Source organism: Neovison vison, chromosome 1 (assembly GCF_020171115.1).
Source record: "Neovison vison isolate M4711 chromosome 1, ASM_NN_V1, whole genome shotgun sequence".
Taxonomy (NCBI): Eukaryota; Metazoa; Chordata; class Mammalia; order Carnivora; family Mustelidae; genus Neogale; species Neogale vison.
The window spans coordinates 264,758,965-264,771,247 of record NC_058091.1 but is presented as its reverse complement, the minus strand read 5'-3'; the positions used below and the strand labels follow the sequence as shown (position 1 = coordinate 264,771,247).

The 12,283-nt window shown below is 36.7% G+C and overlaps 1 protein-coding gene across 2 annotated transcripts in view; it reads left to right on the top strand.

Annotated features, from left to right (window-relative positions):
* GABRG2 (gamma-aminobutyric acid type A receptor subunit gamma2) overlaps positions 1-12,283 on the top strand; it is a 107,239-nt gene that overhangs the window by 46,043 nt on the left and 48,913 nt on the right. The window lies entirely within an intron of this gene.

Here is a 12,283-nt window from a genome sequence, read left to right as displayed (position 1 = left end):
CTTTCAGTTGTGGTACTAGAATATTTATATATTACATTTAAAAATCCCACATCAGGAGTGCCTGGGTGGCTCAGTGGGTTAAAGCCTCTGCCTTCGGCTCAGGTCATGATCCCAGGGTCCTGGGGTGGAGCCCCGCATCAGGCTCTCTGCTCAGCAGCGAGCCTGCTTCCCCCTCCCTCTCTCTCTCTGCCTGCCTCTCTGCCTACTTGTGATCTCTGTCTGTCAAATAAATAAATAAAAGCTTTAAAAATAAAATAAAATAAAATAAAAATCCCACATCAGAATTTTAAATTCCAAAGTTGCTCTGACATTACTTAGTGGAGAGATAGGGCTAGAGACACAGAGTGATTGCATAGAGAAGTCATATGAAATGTAAGGAAAATTGTTTGGCTTTAAGGTGACATGCTTTGTTTCTGCTTATATTCCATTGGCAAAAATGTTGTATGTTCCCATGGAGATAAAATGAGACTGGGAAATGTAGCTCAGTTGTGTGCTAGGAAGGGACAGTGGGTTTTATGACTTTCTAGGGTCTGTGCTACATGCATTATCTCATTTTATTTCTCACAGCAAGTCTATGAGAAATACATTCTTTTGCTATTTGACAGATGAAGCAACTTAAGTTTAGAGGGGCTAAGTAATTTATTCAAGGATAGTCAATGAAGTAGAGTTTATCCAAATACCAAATTTATACCTTATTGCTTCTCATAAACATATTAGGTAAAGAAATGAATTAATTCAAAGTAAAAGTTAATTCTTAAGCTTCATAATAAGTAATATTACACAATGCAATGAAGTAATATCACTTAATATAACCCTATACATGCATCAACAAAATGTTAACATGTAGGAATAGCAATTATATGTAGTAATAACAAGTGAAAAACAATTTAACAATGATATCCCTTTCCTTTTTCAAAAACATACTTACTGCCTATGAGATAATACTATTCACTTGCTAAGTGGACCTATCGGTCACCCTCCAAATATGGCCTTAATTAAGAAACTGTCAGATCCAGTGCATTTTCATAAATTAGTTCCTCACAGAAAACTCTCATCAGAAAGAAAACCAAATAAAAGGTTAGCGTGACTACTATTTACAGTAATTTTGGAGATTAATACCTTATTTTGACAGTCTGTCAAAACCAACCAGGTCAAGATGTTAATTTTTATCCAAGTCTTTGGTATTTCCTAATTCAATTGAAAATCCTATTTTGCTGTATTTAAAAGACACGTTCATCCGTGTGACTGATATGACTAATGGAGCCCTCCTGTAGAGCTGCTGCCCCAAATAAATGTAAAACATCAAATAATTTTTAAAAAATGTGAGATAATAGAGACTGAATCAACAGACATCATGCTCTAAACACAAACTCATTGGCAGTTCCTTTCACTATGATGCAATTGAAAAATTTCTTCACCTTGTTTTTGCATTTTCAGAAAATAATGCGATTTCAGTGTGGCAGATATGCAAATTTAAGCTTGTCAGAGACTGAAAAGGGAAACAAACAGCAATGAGGAAAATGATTTCTTTTAATTATTTAACTTTCCTCCCCCCCACCCCCTGCCAAATGAAGTTATTATGAAGGTCACAGCACATTGCAGTGCATTACAGCCCAGAAAAGAATTTGCTGGGTATATGAGGGGGAGCTGACCAGAATTTGTTTACCATTCTCACCTGTATCTCATATAATCTACCTCATTTAGAACAAAATCAAGAACAGCTAGTGTTACTAGTCCATTCCAAAAGGGCAGAAAAGCCCAAGGAAAAGAGAATTGACAAATAGGTTAAATATGACTTCATTAGTTTTTGTTTACTTTTAGTTACTTTTATGGATATATCTGCTGTTTAAGAAATTGACAGTGCTCCTCATTAGCATATGAGTCACATCATAAATGTTTAATTTTTCATATTTGTCTTCCAATTTGTCTACCCCTAAATTAACTTCTCCTTGTTATGTGTTATCTCTCAGAATGACAAAAAGAAATACTAAAAAATATAGTATTTCTTAAAATTAAATTACAGTTGTTCTCCCATCCCCATCACAAACCTAATTGTATTGCCCGTAAATGCTTCTCTCTCAGCTCTGTAAGAACACTGAAGTACAGTAAGTGACATTGCTTTAGCTGAGACAACTGAGTTTATTGGAATAGTTCCCAAACATGACTTCTCGTATGCTTATACTCACATGACTTACAGCACCATGCACCTTGCTTTTGAGCACTAAGTGGTGAAAAGCTATGTAATGTAAGAGCCAGTGTGTAATTCATGAGCTGTGTAATAGCTCCTTGTTAAAGAGACAATGCAATCATGGATATGAATTAAAACCACCTAAGGATTACATTTATATTTTCTCAGCTGGTTATTTCTTGTTACCAGTATCAGTGCCTGAGAGTGAAAATAGATGGAGAGAAAAATAAAATTTTAGGGCTAAATCTTGAAGATCAAGCTCAATTGTAATTTTACTTATAGGGAAATTACTCTGAAGAGGTGAAGTCAGTGTTGTAACTTGGTAGCCAGTAGAGCATGGGTCATTAGACATGGATGAGTTTAATTCTATTTATTTTAGTCAGTACTGAACAATTGAAAATTTCCATATACAAATCTTAAGTATCTTTACATCGTGAACATCTGGGTCTTCATTCGTATTTGAAAATGATTGGGTAAATCTGAATTATGGGGGGCACCTGGGTGGCTCAGTGAGTTAAGCCTCTGCCTCTGGCTCAGGTCATGATCTCAGGGTCCTGAGATTGAGCCCCGAATCAGGGTCTCTGCCTGCCTCTCTGTGATCTTTCTCTGCCAAATAAATAAATAAAATCTTAATAATAAAAAAAAAATCTGAATTATGATATTTCTGAATAGGTGAGGCACATAATCTCCAGTTTACCGAAATCGCTACGACTTCCTGTTTTTTTTGGGGGGGGCACTATATGTCTTTCTTTGTGAATTACTGTTTCCTTATTTTGAAAAACTAAGTACACCTATATCTTTGCAGAAAATTGGGGAAAATAAAAGATAATCCCCAAATGAGAGCACATATGTATGTGTGGAAATGAATGTATTTATTTTTTTACTTTTTTATAAGCAAAAAGCAATGAATGTGAATATTACTCAACAAGGTTTGTTTGAAAAACAAACAATCGAGGTTTTGTTTGAAAACAGAAAATGAATTGCAGGGAAGTGCCAGAACGAGGCCAACCTATGCTTCACTTGCATTTTTACGTTCTACAACTGGGTTTATTTGCCATAAATATCTAGCATATGCAAGGCCAATTGATTTAAGTTTATTCAGTTTATCTCTATGATCCACTTTCATGGGAGATGGATTTTCAACAAACTTAAAATTGTGAAGTTATATCTGCAGACATCTGTGCAGCTAGCCTTGTTGGTATTTGTCTTTTCCTGCTCACATCTAAGCATGCGAAAGCTTGGTTGCAATTTTCTTGTACTTTACTTATGAGTCTTACATAGCCAGTTGACACTTTCCCTGGGGTACTTCTCTGAAGATTGATACAATTCTTGCTCTGCAATCAAGCTCCGCTCTTTATTTTCTTTGATGAGGTGAGACAGCTGGTGGTCGAGCAAAAACCGATGCCTACATAAGAGTTCCCTTTGTGGTTATGCTACCATATCGTTGAATGACCTTGGACAAGTCATACTTGGACTTGACCCTTGATTGCTTTGTCTCAAAAAAGAAAAAAAAAAAAAAAAGACTAGATTGAATTTGAAGCTCCTTTCACCTCTAAAATGCTGTGCTATGTTTCCTTATACCTGGCAAAATGGTTATAAAGCAAACTTCTGGTGGGCATTTAGGTTTCCTATGTCCCCACAAGTTCCCAACAGAAACTTCCTCACGTTACCTTATCCTATAAAATTTAGAAATTAACAGATCTATTTTATCTGTCATGTATAGAGAACTTCGGTGGCAACTGTGGGGGCAAGAGGCCCAGAGTGTTGCCATAGAGATGGTTGGTTAGTTAATTAAGGTCTGAGAAAATGAATCTGGCATGGGAAAAATAGGCCCATGGTGGGTGTGAGGAACGAGGGTGGATGCTAACCCCATTTATACTAAATGAGAAATTAAGAGAGGGCAAAGATAGGACAGTGGCTTTGACATGGCTTTCAGAGAGGAGAAAGGATACACACTCTATATCCTCAAATAGAAAGAACATTTGTAATCAAGAGTGCCTAGTATGACCTCAGTTTATTATTTTATTTTTAATAGATTAATTATATAAATTTAGCTGATGGATAGTGCTGAGAATTGGCAGTCCATTAAAATAGTACTGATCTAACACCTCTAGAACAATAATATGACACACTAGCATTTGAAAACTCTTTATATATGAATCGTCTCATTTACTTTTCACAGTATTTCTATAATGCGATACTCATTTTCCAGGTAAGATGATCATGTACAACCAGTCTTGTAGAAAAGTATCTAGAGAGGGTAAAGGTCTTGTCCAAGATCATGGAGTAAGTCACTTAACAGACACTCATGTGTCCTGACACACTCATTTTCTAGTGTAGCGGTGACTCAAATGCCAGGGCTGTTGTTGAATTTGTGTTTGCAGAAAGACTTGCTCCTGGCCATATTTCTTTATCTTGTATGTAATTTGTTTTCTCTTTAGGGTAGTGGCCTCTGTCTACCTTGCCGTCTATCTCTGTCTACCTTGCCGTCTATCTCTGTCTATCTCCGCTATCCTCTGTCTGCCTAAAGATAGTTGCATACAACTATGGCAGAATCAGGCTCTATTGGTCAGTTTAAGCTGGGCTGTGCTATGGTGGTAAAGAGCTCTTAAATATCAGTGGCTTAAAACTCAATAAAAATTGTATTGCATTCCATGGCATGGTATTCTCATGGCTGAAAGAGAAATAGTAGAAGAATAAAATGATTCTTAAAGTTTCTGCTTTGATAGGCATAACTCATTTGGCTCACATTCCATTTGCCAAAACCACATAGAGAAGCCTGTTGCCCATGGGGTGAGATGCATGCTTCTCTTACACAAAGGGCCACTGGGAAAGGCCTTTGTAGGGATGGACTTGGTAGGAAGAGATACAAGTATTTGGAACTTCAAAATCATAATCAAAACTTACCATTAATATAATTCTTTATGGTATACATGGCCCATCTACTTGGCCAAATAAGTAAGTATAGCTTGAGATAACAGGTCAGGAAAAACCACCACTAGTAAGAGAAAGGAACGACTTACTCTCAAAGAAAACAGAAACCAGTCATTAAAATGTCTCTGACTCTGATAATTATTCTCTTTAAAAGCAACTGTTTTGGGTCAAGCTTGCTTGCTTTGTCAATGACCTATAGCCATGATTTCCTATTTATGTAAAAGTGGCTTCAGAAGGAGCAGATGAAAAGATACAATATTAACATGAAAATGATTGTAGGGTGATAGCAACTGTCACATTTTATAAACGTGGGCAAGATTTTCCCTGATATACTTCTGGGACAGCTTTATTAATTACATTGAAAAACAATCTGTAAATATTGGTCCCGTACTAAATTGAATTTTACAGATATTAGACAGTGTAACTTATAAGAAACAATAAACCAGCATCATCCTCTTGTCACTAGGAGGAAGTAATTGAACATGATTTAATAAAGCAAGCCACAAAATAATGAAAAGGTCAGGCTATCTTGATTGCTGTTACTTATTTATGAGAAAAAAAAAAATGTCTCTAAGTCTTGTGTAAGGAAAGAGTATAGTTTCCAGTAAAGTTTAAACTCTTTCTTTTAATCTTAACAATAAGCTATAATTTTAACCCTTTCCTCAATGAAACATTCTTAAAATTAATTCCATCTCTCTGTTTTATGAGTGAAGTACATGAAGTATATGGTTACCAATAATTTCAAATATTTTTGCATGGCTAGTTATTAGTAGAATTAGAACTCATCAACAGACATCTGTGTCCCCAATCTACTGTTCCCTCCTGGCCACTTGCCTATATAAGACTAAGCTAATATAAAAAGGAATTTTCATCTATTGGCTGAAGCTGAATAAGTTAGGAGTAGGAGATACTTTGGTCCTAAAAATCTGCTCCTGTTAATCTATACACAGGTAAGTGGTGTTGATAATGATGAGCTGATGGTGACGGTGGTGGTGGTGAGGATGAGGATGATGACGAGATGCTGAAGTCAGGTTTTCTTGGATATTTTATGTATACCAGCCACAATGTTAAGTATTTTACAAGATTTATTTCTATAAACCTGCAACAACTTTAAAAGGTAGATAGTATTTTTATTTCCATGATCATGTAGCTGGTAAGGGGCCGAGCCAGGATTTGAACGTGTGCTCCGAGACTAAGCCATAGCATTTTTGTTGGGTCTTATTTGTAGGCAACGGTGATTTTCTTTTCATCAAGGTAAAAGGCTGTTCACATGAACAGATGTGTGTGTGTGTGTGTGTGTGTGTGTGTGTGTGTAGTACACAATAAAGCACAGATGTTTTCAAGAGACTTCATGCCACTAGAAGACCATAACAATCTAATACATTGTGTCGTTCAAGTCAATGGCACAATTTAGAGTGTTGGTAATGGAATATATCAAGTAGAGTCAGTTTTCTTTTAAAAGATAAGAATGAGGGACGCCTGGGTGGCTCAGTTGGTTAAGCTTTTGGCTCAGGTTATGATCCCCGCGTCCTGGGATCGAGTCCCACATCGGACTCCTTGCTTGCCAGGGAGCCTGCTTCTCTCTCTGCCTCTAGCCTGCCACTCTGTCTGCCTATGCTTGCGCTCTGTATCTCTCTCTCTCTCTCTCTAACAAATAAATAAAAAAATCTTTAAAAAAAATAAATAAAAGATAAGAATGAGTAAATAGCAGAAGCATCTTGAATAAGGCTAACTAAAATATTTTCTCTTACTAGAAGAATTATCTATGTATGACTCAAAATTTTGGATAAAATTGCATGTGTAGTATATTAGTAAGACATGACTTCTGGTAAAATTTGAAAGAAAGAATACTTGGCTAGGGGTGAGACAAGCTAGCCTTAAGTCTTAGCAGATCTTATAAAAAGGTGTATACATCTGGGCAAGTCATTTGACCTCTCAGACCTCACTCTACCCGTAAAATGGAAGAATTTTACAATTACCCTACCGGAGTTACTATAAATATCTGAAAATGCTTAGGAAATTGTGAATAACTATGGAAATAGATAGCAGTGTGATCATAAAGCAATTGTATTTTCCTTTCTTTCTCATTCCTTTCCCTAACCCTTGAAATTAAAACACACACACACACATGCACACACACAGACACAGTAGATTTCGGGCATATTTAATGACTCTGAGAAAAGAAAAGTGATTTATAATTGATTGAAAGTTCATAGAAGATAGTAACTGATTCTGCTTGCTTTGTAACCTTACATTTAGACGAAAAAGGGAGAAGAAACTTGAAATTTGTTCAAAAAGGGCAGATGTGTGTGTGGGAACACTCTTTTAATAGCTGTCCCATAAAGTGACTTTGGAAGAATTTGAGGAAAGGGTATTAAGTTGACTTGTTGATTGACCATGACCAGCTCGGGGTCTCTAACACACACACGCGCGTACACACACACACACACACACACACAATTGCTAGATGTGTCAGAGCAATTAATTACTTTTCTATTCTATACTACTAACAATACTCAATGCAGCAGTTATGTAATAAAGACAAAAACTTGCAAGTCAAAGAGACTTCAGACTTGCCTAATTGAGGGCCTTTATTTCCCAGATTAAAAAATGATAATAAAGCCCAATGAAGTGAAATGACTAGTGTAAGCTCTCCTAACTAGTTTTGCAGGAAATGAAGCATCTAATAATGAGTTTCCAGATTGCATTGCAACAGCCCTATCTCAAGCCTCTCTGTAAAGTTCTTTACTCAAAGTTTTAGACAGGTCCTTTCCTTTTTCTCAGATTCTGAAGTAAAATAAAATGAAGAAAAATAAAAATGAAGAGGGAGAGAATACTGAGTTGACCAGATGAGCGATTTCTAATGAGCGATTTCTACTTCTATGTTGGCTAGAAGATGTTGCAGTCAGTGCTGAGGAGCAAGTCACATGTGGCTTAGCATTGCTGAGAGTGGTTATACCTGTACCTTATTAGTTGGAATATCATGGAGTGGGGACAGAAAAAATGAGAATAAGAACCTTAAAACCCAGGTTCCACTTGCAGGCTTGCCTCTTACTTGCTGCATGCCTGTGATCAAATCCTTTTATCCCTTTGTGCTCCAGTTGCTGTCAGTAAGGAGTGCATGGCTTTATCAGGAGTCCTTCCTCAGAGAGGTGTGGGGAGAATCAAATGAGATAATGGATGTGGAAATGCTTTGTAACTTGTGGGAGTGCAGCACAGATCCAAAGCATCATTGTCATTATTTTAACAATTACCCCTAAGGCTCCCTTTAGATCTGGAGTTCCAAAGTCATGGCTTGAAGGCAAGGCTTAAAGGTATATAAAATCTCAGCGCCAGTAAAGAAACTGAAACATTAAAAAAAAAAAAAAAAAAAGAATCATTGATCTCAGCTCCACATGGAGCAAGGCTGGGAGTGTGACTCAAGTTCTCCCTCACTCCTGCCTGAGTACCTGTGATCAGATTTTGTCATCAGGACTTAATGAGGATGATAAGCTGATCAAAAAATAAGGGTATTGTTGAAGCAACACAAAAGGCAAAATTCTGAATTTTTTTTTTTTTTTGGCTACTCTTGGGGGGAACCTGCTATTAAAAGATCAAGGCTAAATGTAGAAATGAAAGGATAATGAAAGTTATACTCACTGAAAGACCCAGGAAAATGGAATTTGGCTGTTGCCTAGGATTAATGTATTTTCACCTGAAGTCAGTAAGAGACCTGCCGTGTTTGACCATCTTGGAGTTGCTGGGAGTTTGCAAGACGGCTGAGAGGCTTAAGTTGGGAATGTAGGACGGGAAACATTTTGAAGTTAAAATGCATGTAGAAATTTAGGAACATATTTCAAAAGAATTACCTTTTCATTTCAAAACGTTCCATGCAGTCTCTTGACTCTTAAGTGAGGATGCAAGAAAAATGGTGAAGTCAGCAGTAGTGCTCGTCCCCATTCTGTGTGGGACTCAGAAAAACAGAAACTTCTTTCTTCTTAACAGCTAGTATCCTCACTGAACATTTCTCTTGGGATAATTGCTGTTTATTTTAAGACATCACAGCTATCCAGTGTGATAATTAATAACATGATTTATTTATTGAAAACATACTATGTACAACAAATTGCCCATGGCAGTTTTTTTGAGATTTCTCTTTTAATCTCCATAAAAACCTCCAAGTAGCTGTGATGACTACCATGCTTTCAGAGAGAGGAAACCTGTAACTCAAGGAAGTTGAGTAACTAGTCCAAGCCCTCAGCCAGTTAGAGAAATAGGGGATTTGAAATCAGATTGAAAAGGCCACATATCCCAGGTTCTTAAACATTCTGCTCTGTAGAATTCCTTAGAAGGTTACTTTTTGAGAACGGTAGGGGATAGAAAAAGGAAAACTAATTTCGTAGTTAAAATTTACTTTAGAAATCAGTGTAAATTGAGACCAGCATGCCTCTGGGGCACTTGCCAAAAAAAAATGCTAGTAGAATTTGCCAAAGGCAACTTCAACAGTGCTACTTTAGTTTCTCAGTAGCATAGCTCATCCTGTCATAATGGATGAAAAAAAAAAAGGTTAAAGGTCACCAGACAGCCCCCCACCCCCCCATATGTTAGCTTCCTTTTTTCTTAAATGCTTTTTACTAGTGGGGTTCACCAACACTAGGAACAGTCAGAAACTCAATGTAGATGAGGGATTCATGGAAATTAGTGGGGAAACCCATTCAAGACATATTGCCTAGAAAGGTGGTTTCTTTACTGTTTTGTTTTGTTTTGAATTGGCCCAGAATGTTCAAACCTGTATAGAAACTGTACCTCATTTTTTGGGGAAAATTTTTTTTAAATCTAAAAGACTTTTTTTTGGGGGGGGGGCTATTGAAATAATTGATTTCTAGTACCAGTGTTATTTAACTCTCAATTACCAAATGCAGTGGATACATTAATAAAGCCATTTTATGAATGGAAAAATTGAGGCTCAGAAAGGATAAGTAACTTAAAGAGGTCACCCAGGTAGTAAGTGGAAGAGCTGGCATTCAGACTCAGTTGAGACCGTACAGCCCACCCATGTACATCTGTGTGATGCTGCTAACCTCTACCAAGAGGTCGCTCCTTGTTAGCTCTGTCTGGTTAGTGCCTCTCTTTGAGGTCAGCTAAGTTCCGTGTATTGGTTATTTATTCAGGACCTCCTATGTTCCCAGCACCACTAATAGGGTTCAAGATGATAAATTAGGCATGGTCCTTGCCCTTGGGGAGCCCACAGTCCAACGGACTGACAATGATCTGGATCTAACTGAATTTTAAGTATTTTTATGTGAAATTCTATGTGACAAGACTAAGGAAATATCTCACACAACAATCCATACTTTTTAATACATCAGAACACATTAATGCCTACATGCTTCAATAGCATGTCATCCTTAGTTTTTTTTTTCCCCCCTGAATAAAGAAACCATTATCCTAAAAATATTTCAAATTCTTAAAATACCTTAGTATATGTTTGGAATATAATTTGAAAGTACCAGTAGTCATTATCTCGTTTAAGAGCTATTGTAGTTCTTAATTGTGACTGCTCCGGGGTTTAATTTAGCGAGTTACTTATCTCCACCCACCACTCTTTCTGGCGGTGGGGATGCTTGCCCCCATGCCTACAATGCTCAGTGCCTCCCAGACAGAGGCTGGTGGGAGAGGTGTCTGCAGAAGCTAGCTGTCAGCCTTGCGCTATTGAGAACTGGAGTTTTCTTGGGGAGCCATTGCTAACACATCAGCCAGTCTGGTATTTTGATAGTTATGCTGGTTTAAGGCTGAGTGAAATGCCGTTTGGTTTTATTTGCTTTTCCTTGTCTTTTATGTCCAGTTTTTGACCAACGTGAGTACCAGTCATGAACTTTGCAACCAGAAAAATCTGATCTGTCTGCAGCTCCAGATATGATAGTCATTTAATGTTGTATCTAACCTTTCAATCCGCATTCAGTCCCTCAGGATTCCTTTTTGTGACTGAGGAGAACATAATAGATCTTAGCAAGACTATATCAAGCTCTCTTTGAGACCCATAGCCCTAACATTGCAATTTCATGTCTAAACATGATACCATCTCTACTAGAATTCTCTGTACGGTCGTGTTATATATTAGGAAGTTGAAGTTAGCACTTCAGATTGTAGCTTTCACGTGAATAATGCATCTTTCTGGTGCATTACTAGTGCATTCAGTTGGGTGAATTCTGGACGAGAAGTCAGATAACCTGAGCTCTGGCACTGTCTCTGCAGGCTGCATGGACTTGGGCAAATTTCTAGCCTATCTGAGCCACAGCTTCCATTCCTATAAAGAAGGATTAAGATATGCTATTTAGTCAACCATGCAGAATCTCTCTAATAATTAAATGGGATTAAAGTATATAAAAATGACTTAGTAATTCAAAGCACTGTGTACTTGTATAGGATGATGTGTACAGTATGTTACAAATTCACTTAGTTACTTTGTTCATTATTCATTTGGTATTTCCTGAGCACATATGTAAACAAAACATTTTACTGAGGGATACTAGGTTCAAAATTACATAAGGCATTGATCTCACTGTCAGAGGCTTAAAATCTAGTTTTTTAGTTATTCTAATAATTCTAAAACTATAGAGGAAATTTTTACTCTCATTGAAGTCACTTCAAACTAGTCTTCAGAGCTACTTTTTCTTTTTTAAATTAAATTAAATTTATTTTTAAGTGTTCCAAAATTCATTGTTTATGTACCACACCCAGTCAGAGCTACTTTTTCTATTATTCCCTCTTGTCCTTGGCAACTTGAATGCTTGAAGCTCATGGATTGCTCTATGACATGTCTCTGTAATTCTTCTGAATTTAATATTTACCCAGAGTTTTCGTTCTGCCTCAATATGTTTATGAATGTCAAACTACTATTTTCATGATATATTAGACATTATATGAAGTCATATATTTAGGGATGGGCTAATTGTGAAAGATTATAAAAATAAGAGATACTAAAACAAATTTTAAACTTCAAATTTTTAAAGTAGAGGAATTTAAATTTATGACCTATACATTCAGAGTTGATTTATGTGTAAAAAGTGACACATTGATAAACAATTGGAAGAATCTTGTTGAAAGAAAAAAGAGGTTTGGGTCTATTTTTTTTAAGTGGTGGGTAAAGTGTACTTTTTAGAGATTTTTAGGTTAAAATGC